The sequence below is a fragment of the Crinia signifera genome, chromosome 1 (assembly GCF_055691185.1).
Source record: "Crinia signifera chromosome 1, ASM5569118v1, whole genome shotgun sequence".
In the NCBI taxonomy this organism is placed as follows: Eukaryota; Metazoa; Chordata; class Amphibia; order Anura; family Myobatrachidae; genus Crinia; species Crinia signifera.
In genome coordinates, this window is record NC_139217.1 from 192,165,262 (window position 1) to 192,179,023 (window position 13,762).

Consider the following 13,762-nt stretch of genomic DNA (forward strand, 5'->3'; position numbering starts at 1 on the left):
CTTACAGGCCCTTATTCTGATCGGTGCGGCCCGATCAGAATATGCGGCCGCAACCGTGCAGGCGAATCCCCGCCTTCCATACGGATCGCCACCTGCCGTCCGTATGCGGATATGTGGCGATCCGCATGAAATTGGACGGGGATACGCCTCCTCCGTCTTGGGAGCAGCCCCTGCATTCGATGGTCGCCGAACATCGAATGCAGGGCCGCACGCTCCACCAGGTCCCGCAACACAAGACCACACGGACACTTGTCCGTGTGAAATCATGTATGGGGGCGGGCAGCTGACATCCGGCGATGTCAGATGCCCGCCCCGTACCCACGCGTCACGGCCTCATTACCATGCATACGCCCCGCGTTTGCATGGGAACGCCCATGAAACGCGGGGCGTATGCATAGGGTAATGAGGCTAAGTAGCCCCTCACGCCCCTCTACGCCCCCTGTGCGGCGTATAAAGAATCCGTGCGGCGAAATCGCCTGCACATGCGCAGAGTGACCTCTGCACATGCGCAGACATCAACATCGGCGGTCCGTCCGCATGCGGGAATTTCCGCACCGATCAGAATAAGGGCCACAGAGAGATGAAATGGTCAAACACGCACATACCTGTAGGGTGTGAAAAGGTCAAGAAAGCCCATCACCCAAATCAGGATTGAATTCATCGTATCAAATGAGTCTTTGAATGTATTGTGAATCCTTTTACCAATGAGGAATTGTAATCATTTTCCACCTCATTTACTTCAACAGTAGCTATGTGATGTCAATAGTTTTAAACATTTAATTAGACACACTACATGTTTTATGCTCTACTAATTGTAAAAAATGGTGCCCAATATTTTTTTCTCTATTGAAAAAAAAAAAAACCTGAAAAAAATTAAGCAGCTGTTAAAACTTTAATTGGGTGAATGGCACCATACAGAGACATTGACTCTATGCCAAGCTAATTTTCCAATCGTAAACTCAAATTCCCCAATATTATAATGAAATTATTGCTGCATGTTGTCTTCAACCATTTGACCTGCATTTTGTCAAACAACTTTTATACATAAATGTTGCCTTTATAAATTAAAGCTACAGTGTATGCAGCCCAAAAACTTGTAGAGTTGAATTATTATAAAATAAGCATTATATTTATATGTAAAATATGGTACAAAGACTTGGGCCTTAAATGGGTCTCTATTGACTTATAGGTATATATTCAACTGAACCGGATCCATTCTGAAATTATTTTTCCGGAATGGATCCGGCATCCATTATTCACTGCAGTGGCCAAATCCAACATCGGATTTGGCCGCTGATTGATGCTCAACTGGCTAGCGTGGGGACCAGGTGAGCGCAGTGGCGGGAGGCAGCAGGATTCTGGACGGCTCCATGTAAGCTGCTGCTCACCTGGCGCCATCCTCCCTGCCTCAATCCGCCATCTTTTTATGTTGGATTGAGATTGACGGAAACACAGCCAAAATATTTCGGTTTTGGCTGTGTTTCCATCAAAAACCGGTGGATTAGCAGCTATTCCATCAATCCACCTGGTTTTCGACAGGTCGGAACATTCAACTTGCCGAAAAAAACAGCCAACACTGAATAGGTCGGAATCGGTAACGATCTAATCATGTCGAAAACTGACGTCTTTTCGGCAAGGTAAAAAGATGGGGAGATGGAGCACTTCTGATGTTCTTGTCCCTATTTACTGTGAAATGCGTACTGCGGTTTACGTGGGAGCTGATCCTGGTATATGGTTAAACATAAAATATATTATGTTGTGCTACATATAGAGAATAAAGTACCTCTTCACTTTTTATTTATTAATTAACAGTTTCTCTTAAAGCGCACACATATTCTGCAGTGCTTTACAGAGAATATTTGAACATTCATATCAGTCGTTGCCCCAATGGAGCTTACAATCTATATCCGCTACCACATGTACACGCACACATAGACATTCTAGGGTTAATTTTGTTGGGAGCCAATTAGCCTACAAGCATATTTTTGGATTGTGGGAGGAAACCGGAAACCCACGCAAGCACGGGGGGAATATACAAACTCTGCACAGTTAGGGCCATTGTGGGAATGGAACCCATGACCTCAGTGCTGTGAGGCAGTAATGCTAACCATTTCACCGTCCGTACTACACATTCAAGATTTACAGCATCAATTTATGGAAAAGATAGTGTTTTGGAAAGGGCATGGGTGGAAGTTTGCCCATTTATTAATTACATGCAAAAGACAGATCTAGTGAGCCTATAAGGTGTGTAAAACAGGTATCATAAAATATAGCATGATACAAGACATCCGGTGATGCCAGTCACCCACCCTCGGAAGGAAGGTGTCCGCCCTGTTCGCATGGTGCGCCCAGCACTTTCCTGGGTGTCAGCATTTACACCCAGGTACACTCAGGAAATGCAGGGCATCGCATATGAATGCCCCCATGCCACCTTCTGCATGCCCCCCCCAGAAAATACCTGCACATGTGCATATCTTCAACATCGGTCCCCGTTGCGAATTCGCAGCCAGCAGATTAGACCAGCATGACCCCCCCAGTGCAAATAGCCTGAAATACAAGTTCTAAACTGTACAAATCATTCACAGAGATGGGCGCCAGAAGCAGCAGAGCATTTACACAGTCTGAGAAAACATGTGTTTGGTGCATCAATATTTTGTCATACGTTATCGCTAATACATATGTAACATATCAACATAAAGAACAGTGATATCTATTTCAAGTTAAGTGTATTAACCTGTCACTGTAGTCAGATAGTGACATAGAGCCTGATTCAGACCCATTCGCTGTGCTGTGAATTCTCAGCACAAGCGATTATCGCACATGTTCGCAGCCGTGCACAGGGGCAGGGGAGCTGGGCTCTGAATACTGGCAGCTCAGTGAGCAGGTCTGAATTGAGCTCATAGTACTTTTATATTTGTAAAGCCATATTAACCAGTACCTGAGTCAATCAAGTCATCTTTCCCAGTAGTGCAATGTACAGCTGTGTCAACAGAGTAATGTGATAGCAGCATTCTGACAGTCATACCCTGGGGGAAATGTACTAAGATGGGAATAAGACTTCACATGTGATGTTGCTATGGGCAACCAATCAGAATCTACTTCTTATTTATTTAGCACCATCTAGAAGATAGTAGACAGGATCTGATTGGTTACCCATAGCAATATCACCTGTGAAGTCTTATTCCCATCTTAGTAAATTTCCCCCAGGGTATGACTGTCAGAATGCTGCTATCACATTACTCGGTTGACACAGCTGTATTGTTACATGTTTAGCGTCACTACGCCTCAAATTTTGTAGATACATTGCTATTTTTTTTGCCTTAGTGTTTACATTTTAGAAATACTTCAGAAACCACCTGTACACCCATTAAATACAAAAACTAGCACAGAATACTGCACTATTGTATTATGTATTATGTTCATCTTTTGCCTTTTCTTTCTCCAATCATTGAATTCAATTTAAATCTCTTATCCAGCAACATCAGAGTGCTTTTCTGCATCCTATATAATAAGGCTAACACGCTGCTCCTCACCTGCATGAGGGTATTATTGACGTGGTGGGGTAATAGGTCTGTATTTAGCTGTCAGTGCTTGAATCTTCCCAGTACCTCCAATCTTATAATGCACAATATGGTAAGCCAAAGATGTGTCCATCAGTAAATATTTAAGTTGTTGTATTTTTGTCAAAATGTAAAGCAAATCACATGTGAAAGCCATTGTGTAGCTAGGTGCCACGGTGTCTGGAGCAAGGGCATGTTTTGAACCCCCCCCCTGATTTGTAGTAGGCGGGCTCTTGCACAGCGAAAAGTAGGCATGGCCTAACATTATACCACACTCCGTAATGCTGACCTTGCTCGTTGGTAAGGGGACTGACCTTGCTCATTGCCAAGCCCGCTCCCCCGCCCGCCCTGCACTCCAGCTCCCCGCTCTGCCCGCCTGCCTGGCTGAGCCAAAGCTGAAGTCCCTCGATGGACCACTAGCCAATAGGCGCTCACAGTCCAGCAGCCAATGCTGCTTCTGATTGGCTGCTGGACTGCAAGCGCCTATTGGCGAGCGATCCAGCAAGTGACTTTAATTGAAAATAGCGGCGGACAGTGGACTCTGATGCCGGGCACAGCAGGGAGCGGGCAAGCTGAGGGAGTGGGTGAGCAGGACGGGGGAGTCGGTGGCAGAGTGCACGGCTCTGGCGCCCCTGGTGAAAACTACATTCGCAACTTGTCATATTTGCTACATCAGGCAGTATTCTTTCTCACCAGCCTCTCAGGAGAATAACTACACCTTTGCCGGGATGGCACTTCCCAGGGGCAGCAACTAAGGCATACTTGCCTACATTTGAAAACTAGTTTCAGGGAGATTATAGACGGTAGTAGAATTTTACACAGCGCCCCCATTGAGGGGGCATGTCATACTTCACCCAAAGGGCATGGCTAATGCCATATATGGACAGATTGTGAAAAGAGTTTGTCAACGTGGCACCTAGAAGTGTGGTGCCTAATTTAAAATGACATATACAAATGTAGATGAGCCCCAAAGCAGTTAGTAAGAGCTACTATACTTTTTAAAGTGCTGGGAAATTTCTGATATACTGTAGCTAATTTTGTAGCTGAGGATCAGGGCTTTCCAACAACGTTGCTAGCCCCCGGAAACTGGAGATACTGCCAGGCAAACCTGGAACTTTTTGACCATAGGATAACATGGGACCCACTAATTCCGAACCCCTACTGGTTCCAACGGCTGACAGTTCCCCCCACAGAATCCCAGAAGCTCATGGTTGATCTCATTCAAACCCGATGGGCCTTATTTCTGATAACAGGCTGGTCCATATGGGACAATTGGTTTTGGAGATATTGTGGGTAAACAGATTTATGTTATTTCTTAAAATTTATTTTCATGGCTGTTCATGTTCTTTGTGGGCAGATTTCTCTGGAACAAAATGGCCCAGTTTCACGGGACCAAAATCATTCGAAGGCCACTCAAAAGTTCTTCAATGTGATACTAGTGTAAATGGGTCAGTTGCTTCCGAAGATATAGCCGGTTAACTGATAAAGTGAGTAAAAGGGGGGGGGGGGGATGGGTGGTTTTCTCTCCCCCTCACACCAGTAAATGCAGGGACTAGGCTGGTGTAAAAGGGACCAACCCAGGAATGACCCTGCATGATCCTGGGGCCATATTCCCAGGTAAGTCCCTGCATTTTGTGGTGTGAAAGAGGTATTATTTCAAATAGCCGGGACCTGCAGTCCTGTGAATACAGCCGGGCAGCCACCCCTTCTCTGCACAAATGTCAATGGCTGTCACTTCTGCCAAGCGGCAGCTGTCCCCCAGTTACACAAGCATGTATTCCACTTTGGCAATGAGCCTGTAATCCCACATGGCAACGAGCATGGAACCACTGGCAATGAGTATGTAGGTAAGCAGCACTTATGTAGCATAATTTTTAATAGGCATAATGTACATTATGATGTGTGGCTTAACATGTAAAGGACATTATGGTGTAAATTTTGAATGTGCGCCTTTGGCGTGCAATATCCCTGTTGAAGCATATTATGAATTTTGGCTCTATCCGTGTAGCATTATGTTAATTTTGGCTCAATCCGTGTGGCATATGTGAATTTTGGCACAATCCATGTGGCATTATGTGAATTTTGGCTCAAACCATTTAACATTATGTGTAAGGGGCAAATATAATGGGGCCTAGTATTTTGTTGCATAATGTGTAGAAGTTGTAAATGGTGTGGTACACTACACTCAAGACCACCACCACCTTTTGAGTGGCCACACCCCTTTTTCCGGAGCGAGCCTTCACCGTGCGCACAACTATATCCTTCACATTTGTCGCAAAGGTGAGCCTGTGTACTTTAAGTGTCAAGGCCTATTTTTAATCCCCTTACCGCCCTCTTTCTGCTCTCCTCTCTCTCACCGCTCTCTTAGCATGTACACTGGCACCACTAACACACACCCCCCCTTCCAAACCCTCTCCTATCATGGTGCCCCCCTTGTCATTTTGCCCTGGATCCGCCCCTGGGGAAATGGTACTGATGATTCAATGTAAATGTACCTGTATCTCATTAATTTTATCCCCAAAAATGTAACAGTGTAATGTGGGCGAGGTATAGGTATAATGTGATTATAGCCCCTGTCCATGAGTTTCACTGCAGCATGGCAGTGTCAGCAAAATATATATATATATATATATATATATATATATATATATATATATATACTGTACATAGGGGGTGATTCAGGTTGGTTTGCAAAAGCATACTCCTCATTTAATGGACAAAACCATGTGCACTGCAGGTGGGGCAGATGTAACATGTGCAGAGAGAGTTACTTTTTGGTGGGGTGCGTTCAAACTGAAATTTAAATTGCAGTGTAAGAATAAAGCAGACAGTATTTACTCTACACAGAAACGAAAGAACTCACCCAAATGTAACTCTCTCTGCACGCTACATCAGCTCCACCTGCAGTGCACATGGTTTTGTCCATTTAAGAAGGCGTTTGCTTTTGCAAACCAACTTATATCACACACCCCCCTCCCCGATAGGGTCCCCTCCATGTTAGCGCTCCCAGTCATTATATCTGTATCTCACCTGTGTCAGCAATAAGCAGTAGCACGGGTGGAGAAACATGTACCCACAGGCAAGGAGCATGTCTACGCTCCTATCCCCCTCCCCCTACATAGTGGACCCAGGCTTACTTATGGTAGGTGGAAGGAGGACAGTGGCCGGCAGCTATCGGTCAGGCTTTTTTACTGTATCCTGCGAGTATGTTTGTAAATGGTATGGACAGCTAGAATGACACAGGGTTCATGTTAGTGTACATATGCACAAGTAAAATGCACCAATATGTAACTAATATAAACCTCTTCTAAATTAACATTTCAAAAGTAAGAGTGTGTTACCAAACATGCTGAAAAGGAGAGTCCTGTAAGCAGGACAATATACCTAGTAGTATGCATTTTTCTAAATTCAATATACTAAAAATTGTAAATCATATTTTAAATACGATATTGAACATTGCATATTGAAGATATATTTAATTTGAACTCCTTATTAGGTAAAATCAAGGACACAAGTCTTATTGTTCTGCAAGGAGAGAAAAAACAGTAAGGCTGTGTAACTACAGGATTAAAATAACCTGGCCTTTTAATTCACTTAGTAAAATCCTTCAGAATGTTTTTTTTTTAAAGTCACTACATAAATGAAATGCAGATGTATCCAGAGTACTGAGCTTATGACAAAGTGTTAAATGCTACTGGCAAATTGAACTGTTAGCCTCAATTTTGGTATTTGAAATAGGTATGTTTGTACAGCTGTAAAAGTATATAAAAAAAATGAACAGCTCTATCAATCCAGAATCAATGCAATAATTGATAGATTTAATTTGTAAGTGTGGTTTTCCAATTCTCTGTTTGTACTACATTTTCATGATCGTTTACAGATCTTTGCCAGTGAAACTAAACTTTGCCTGGATATCTAGATAAAGCAAACTGTTTACTTGTTTTACATTGTAGTAGTTAGGGAAATTGTGCAACAAGTGCCCATCTGTTGGCCAATACTTATCTGTCACCATGGCAATAAAATATTTATAGGCTTGTCTGAAGAAAATTAGCACCACAAGTGCAAGCGTTAAATGCTGTATGAAAGTATAGTCATGTGTTTATTTGAGTATCATATATATTTCCATAAGTGGCGTAAGTTCATCCCAGTTGCCCGGAGGCAAACTAAATATTGGTGCCCCCCCCCCACACACACACACACACACACACACACACACACACACCACTTCAAATAAATATATGTATGTATATAGTAAATAGTTCTAAAAACCTTGTTAGATTGCACCACATTTATTCACATTATCATTTAGTTTAAACAGATACTTTGCTTAACAGTCACACCTAGGATTAGAACCTGTGATCTGTCTCACTGCAGGCAAACACCTTACTGATAGAGCTATTTGCTCCTGCACTGGCACTTGACTATTTATAATTGTTAGTTCAAAACCATTACTATTAGACAGAGCTATGTAGTGTTTAGTCCTTAAGGACTTTCTCTATATGTATGCATTGGACACTAAATTCATAAAGAACTGCATCTGTTAAAAATTGGGACTAACCAACTAACCCTTGGGAGATAATCCCTAAAAAAACAAAATGAACGGTGGCACATGCAATTTATGTGTTGATGTATTTTGGTAATAACCAGTAGCATCTAAAATAGATTTTTACTTATTTTTGTTATGTGATGTATCGTTTTTAGCACTGGTCAGTGAACTCCATACATGTTTTATTAAATTTATATGTTGAATTATAATTATTGGGTTTTATTTAGCGCATTTTTATTGTTTCTTTGCTTTTCCTGTTGTCGATTTAAAGGAAAGGACAATTCCCTTTTTTATAACTGCTGCAGAAAGCCTGAGGTGTATTAATTGTGTGGGTTTATAGCCGAGCACCAGATTCTATTCTTGTGTACTCCCAAGCGGAGGTGTTTTCTCTCCCTGCAACCCTATTTATTTATTTACAGTTTTTTATATACAGTAGCGCAGCATATTTCATTGGGCTTTACAGTTGGAAACAGTTATAAAACAAACAAGCCCCATCTGGGTTTTTGGGGGTGTTGCTTATTCAGTCCTTGGAAGCCAGACTATTGTGAGCTAGACTGAAGGTGGCCAAACATCTACAGATCGATTGTCAGATTGGGCTGGTTGGAACAAAAACCTGGTAATATCTGAATGACAGTTTTTGGCAGTTTTCCAGCAATTCAAAGCAAATGATCAACTGTCATTTTCTCTCATCCATTGGCAGGATTTTGTTCCAACCAGCCCAATCTGACAAGCGATCTGTAGATGTATGGCCACCCTTATGACCTACACCTGGATTTAGCTTCCACTTTCTGCTGCCACCCAGCTTAAGCCCGCCTCTCCCAGTGCCACCAATAACCATTCACGTTCAAGGAGTAGCTGCCCCTAGTTTAATTCATGACTTTTCCTGTGTTTTGTGTGTGTGTGTGTGTGTGTGTGTGTGTGTGTGTGTGTGTGTGATGGTGGGGTTATTATGGATAAAATTCACTGGAAAAGATGTCAGATTCCATTTGCAAAGAAAGTATTTCACTGTATTTCATACAGTGAACAACCGTTCAACAACCATTTTAGATCTTCATAAATGAACATAGTGGTTCCAATCTTGAAATAAGGTCTGTATGCAGTATGTAAATGTGGAAAGTCTATTCTTGCAATATTTTTCATAGCTCCCACGTCGCACTGTGTGTGCTAAAGACACATACACAGGTCTTATGTCCACGTGTGGAATAAAGCTTGACCCCCTCATTAGTTAAGGTAGTCCACCAATATTTTATTGAGAAGGAAATTTACACTCAGATAACATAAACACTGCTTCAGGCACATCTGTAATTTCATGTTCAGCTCAATATTAAACTGAGCCAAGCCTTGCGTATTTAGCATGCAATTTCCATAAACTACGACCTGATTAGCTGACCTGTTAATGAGCCTGTCTGTTCTGCCGAGCGGGAGTTTTAGTAGGACAAGTAGCCTCTGTTCTCAGGTTCAATCTGTTACAAATATAACAAGAATAAACTTTGGCTTCAGTCTGAAATCTTACACGGGCTGGAACCTTCCATAAAAAGCAACCCACCCATGCTCTTAAAAATTTTATGATTATTGTTGCTGAAATAACATTTAAATGGAGCTGAAGTTTCAGAGAAAACAATCTATGTGCATACATCTAAGCTATTTTTGATTGCTCCTCAACTGTGTTTCTTGGATATAATATGTTCCAAGTTACCAGTCCTCCACTTAGATCTGTTCCTGTTTTGCAGGGCAGAAAAATGGAAAAATGGAGGGGTGGGTTGAGGAAATTATGGTGTACAAATATTAACTTCATATTTAACAAAGAATTTCATTTAGTTGAAAATAAATTAGTTGTACTAGAACTAGAATATTTTCTTAACTACAGTTGTAATCTAGGAGACCCTCAAAACAAATTGATCTACTATAAACATGAAAAAGTATTAAAATGAAATATGCCTTGGTGCTATCGCTGCAGTTCTGGGTTGTGCAGTCCCATCTGACCTTTCCTTTTGGCTTTTGTATCTGTACTCTGGCCACCTGGCATAGTACATAAAAAATCTGCTTAAATTTCTTAATAGTGCTGCAAAGGAAATCCAGGATCCCACACCTTCAAAGAAATAATTTTTTATTTAGTTAATTTTTACATGATGATTATGATGAAGGATCTCTGTTTCGGTGTTGAGAAGGACTTGGTGCTCGTGACTTGAGTTTAAATTGTCTTCAGCATTGATTCTTTGAGGTTCCTGTATACTGGACATGGTACTTACCATCTTTTCCTTAATCCTGCCCTCCTTTATTGTTTTGTCTTTGTCCATGGTAAAATGTTCTGTATTCTGCTTAGTGCTGGGTCCCTTACTGTAAGAATTTTTTTCCTCTGGGCATTTGCTGCTGTTTTCCAAATATTACTGCACTCTTGTCTACTGATGGTAATATATTTGTGTAAAATCATTAAACATTTATTGCAATAAAAAGGAATATGCATCAAAAAGAATTGTTAAGCTACATAGATTCTGTAGATGATACTGTCAAATAAACTCAAGGTACCCATATGCAAGGGCGATATACAAGCCATTTGGTCACATTTAATGTGAATTTGGCAATCAATCGCATAAAAAGCAGTCAAATCGCATGTGTTGGACAGCAGGTCCTTTGCGATGCGTGGTCCTGTTCACATGGCATTGGAGCCTGTGAGTTGTACCAACAACAGGATAGATTTATCAGATCGCAGCCAGGCAGGCTTGGCTATGATTGCATTCAATATACATCAAATGCAAAAGGAGCTCCCGGGTGACTCGTGGGGGATAGCGGTTGACTTCTCCCATCAGACATGTTGCTTAGTCTATGGCCAGCTTTAGTTTCAACTGTTATTTTGATGAAAACATTTTAATCTTTCAATGTTGGAGATGAGAACATTTAAGTGGATTCCAAGTTTCTATGAAACCTATTAATTTGCAAAGGTCGCTCTAAAGTAATTTTGCCCTTTATGAAATATATTATTTAATTTTTTGGAAACAAATAAATTCTATAAAAAGAAAAGGATAATATATAATACAAGGTGAATAAGTATCTGTACAACTTTAAACTTTAATAACTTTGGATGTAAAGGACAGAAGCACACAGTAGCTGCATGCAATCTGTGAAAATGTAGGTATTCTTACTGTATGTATTAAGGTTGTTAATTATGGCTTAGCTCATCATTACATTATTTATTTCAGATCTATCATCTAAGTGAAAATGCAGACAATACAAGAAAAGGTGAACAGTGTGTTGTGGAATAGCAATATCATAAATAATAATGTTTGTTTGATGATTTTTCCCCACAGCTGACACTAATTGTAATCTTTTTAGATAAAAAAAAAAAACAGAAAGAAAAAAAACACAAACTGTGAATATCGACCCACATCTCCATCACTTTTGATGGGTGTGAAAAAAACAATTGAATCACCTCCTAAGATTTCAACTTTTACAGTTTATTTTGTTCATATGTGCTCTTACCTATAGATATAGATATAAATAAGTATTTATTTCCACACCCGCACTGCTGCAGGCTCGTTAGTGTATAATCCACTTGCTGTCTTGATAACGATGTCCCCGCACATTGAAACGTTGACTGGGGCAATGTGGATCTCTTTGCATTTATAAAAAATCCTTTGAAAAGACCTTTTGAGAGACGCCGTTTTCTCTCGTGCACACACATATATACTGTACAGTATATTAGGGCGGAGTGAAAAAACTGAAATTGAGAAATTCAAAATCGGCTAGTGTGGGAAAGTTGTGACTTAACCTGAATAAGAAATGTGCAAAAGCTTTTTGATCTGAGTCAACATCTTATGTTCTGGCAAGGGGGCTGAAGTTTCACTTTTTTGGTGAAAATGAAAAACTGTGAAGATGCCCAGATCTAATTAAAATTATGTCAGGATGTCTTAGAGTGGTTTATTAATATACTTTAGCTTAGTAAAAGAGAGTACGAGCTTGTCCTAGTGCAAAGTGACTGACTTGGTTTCAAATGTGAATATGGTGTTTTCTCCGGAACGTGGTTTTTTTTTTTTTGGGGGGGGGGGGGGGGGGGGGGGGGTAGGATGCTCTGTAATTGATGTGATCAGGAAAAGAAACTTGGTGAGGGAAAAAACAGGGTAAATCCCTTTTGGTAAATCCCTTTTGTGTGCCTTTAATAGAATAGTGCACTTATGTGTATTCCAACAAACTCTTTACTGAATGCTACAGAAAGCTGAGTAACAATGCATTACACTCTGTTCTTTGGTTGCAGGATTTTAAACACTTCTGTTTATTGTGTTAACTTGTGGCAGTTTATTTGTTTGAAAAACAGTCTGAAAAACAGTTTGCATCCCCTATGCTGGGAACATGAAAGGGCATTATGGCATATAGTTATACCAAAGATAAGCCAATATATTAACAGTTAAATACGTTGAAGTGTATTATGATGTAATAAACAAATACCAAGTTTCTTTTCCTGATCACATCAATTACAGAGCATCCTCTCCCAAAAAAAAAAACACGTTCCGGAGAAAACACCATATTCACAATTGAAACCATGAAAATGGGTAATTTATCATGGATTTTTTCTCTCGCCAAAGTCAGTCACTTTGCACTAGGACAAGCTCGTACTCTCTTTTACTAAGCTAAAGTATATTAATAAACCACTCTAAGACATCCTGAAATAATTTTAACTAGATCAGAGCATCTTCACAGTTTTCGTCATTTTCACCAAAAAAGTGAAACTTCAGGCCTTTTGCCAGAACAGAAGATGTTGACTCAGATCAAAAAGCTTTTGCACTTTTCAGTCCGCCCTAATTATATATATATATATATATATATATATATATATATATATATATATATAGACTGGTGGGTGGGGGGTGCGGCACTCAGCTGGCATAGATAAACGAAAATACAGTGTCGACTTGTGTCATCAACATTTCAGTGCTTTAATGGTGGCACTATCGTCAGGATACAAAAGATAAAACATACTTTCAATGCTTAAATAATATCACCCGTGCAGGAGGAGGAGACGCCTATCATGTCTGACCGCCTGAAGTCTCTGGATGATGTCATCGGCATACTCACTCCAATAGGTGCACCCATCACCAAACTGAAAAAAACATATATATTAATACATGTATGATATGGTAGAGTGACCATAATTAAAAATAACACATATAATGAGCATACTGGATGTTGCTGATAGAGGACTAACAAATGAATGAACTTTAGAAAGCTGAAAAAGATAAATATTCATTTAAATCTCTAGGGCAAGCACATCAAGTCTGTGAATCCATTCTGTTTCCCTTTTTATCAATGCACGACGACGGTCCCCGCCTCGTAGAGATCGGGCGACCTGGTCGATCATGCGATATTTTAAACTTGTTAAAGGATGTTGCATCTCATTGAAATGGCAGGAAACAGGTTGATCGCTGCACTTATTATTATTATTTATTTATTAACAGTTTCTTATATAGCGCATACATATTCCTCAGTGCTGTTACAGAGAATATTTGAACATTCTCATCAGTCCCTGCCCCAGTGGAGCTTACAATCTATATTCCCTACCACATGCACACACACACACACACACACACACACACACACATTCTAGGGTTAATTTGTTTGGCACCAATTAGCCTACCAGTATATTTTTGGATTGTGGGAGGAAACC

The 13,762-nt window shown here is 40.6% G+C and overlaps 1 protein-coding gene across 11 annotated transcripts in view; it reads right to left on the reverse strand.

Annotated features, from left to right (window-relative positions):
- The window catches only part of BMPR1B (bone morphogenetic protein receptor type 1B), a 451,702-nt gene that overhangs the window by 173,191 nt on the left and 264,749 nt on the right, over positions 1-13,762 (reverse strand). For 2 of the 11 annotated variants that reach the window (XM_083179080.1, XM_083179083.1), the window contains one exon: positions 13,078-13,198. The exons of the other annotated variants lie outside the window; for them this stretch is intronic. The gene's annotated coding sequence lies outside the window, so the exon portion shown is untranslated. The remainder of the gene's footprint in view (positions 1-13,077; positions 13,199-13,762) is intronic. 11 annotated transcript variants of the gene reach the window in all.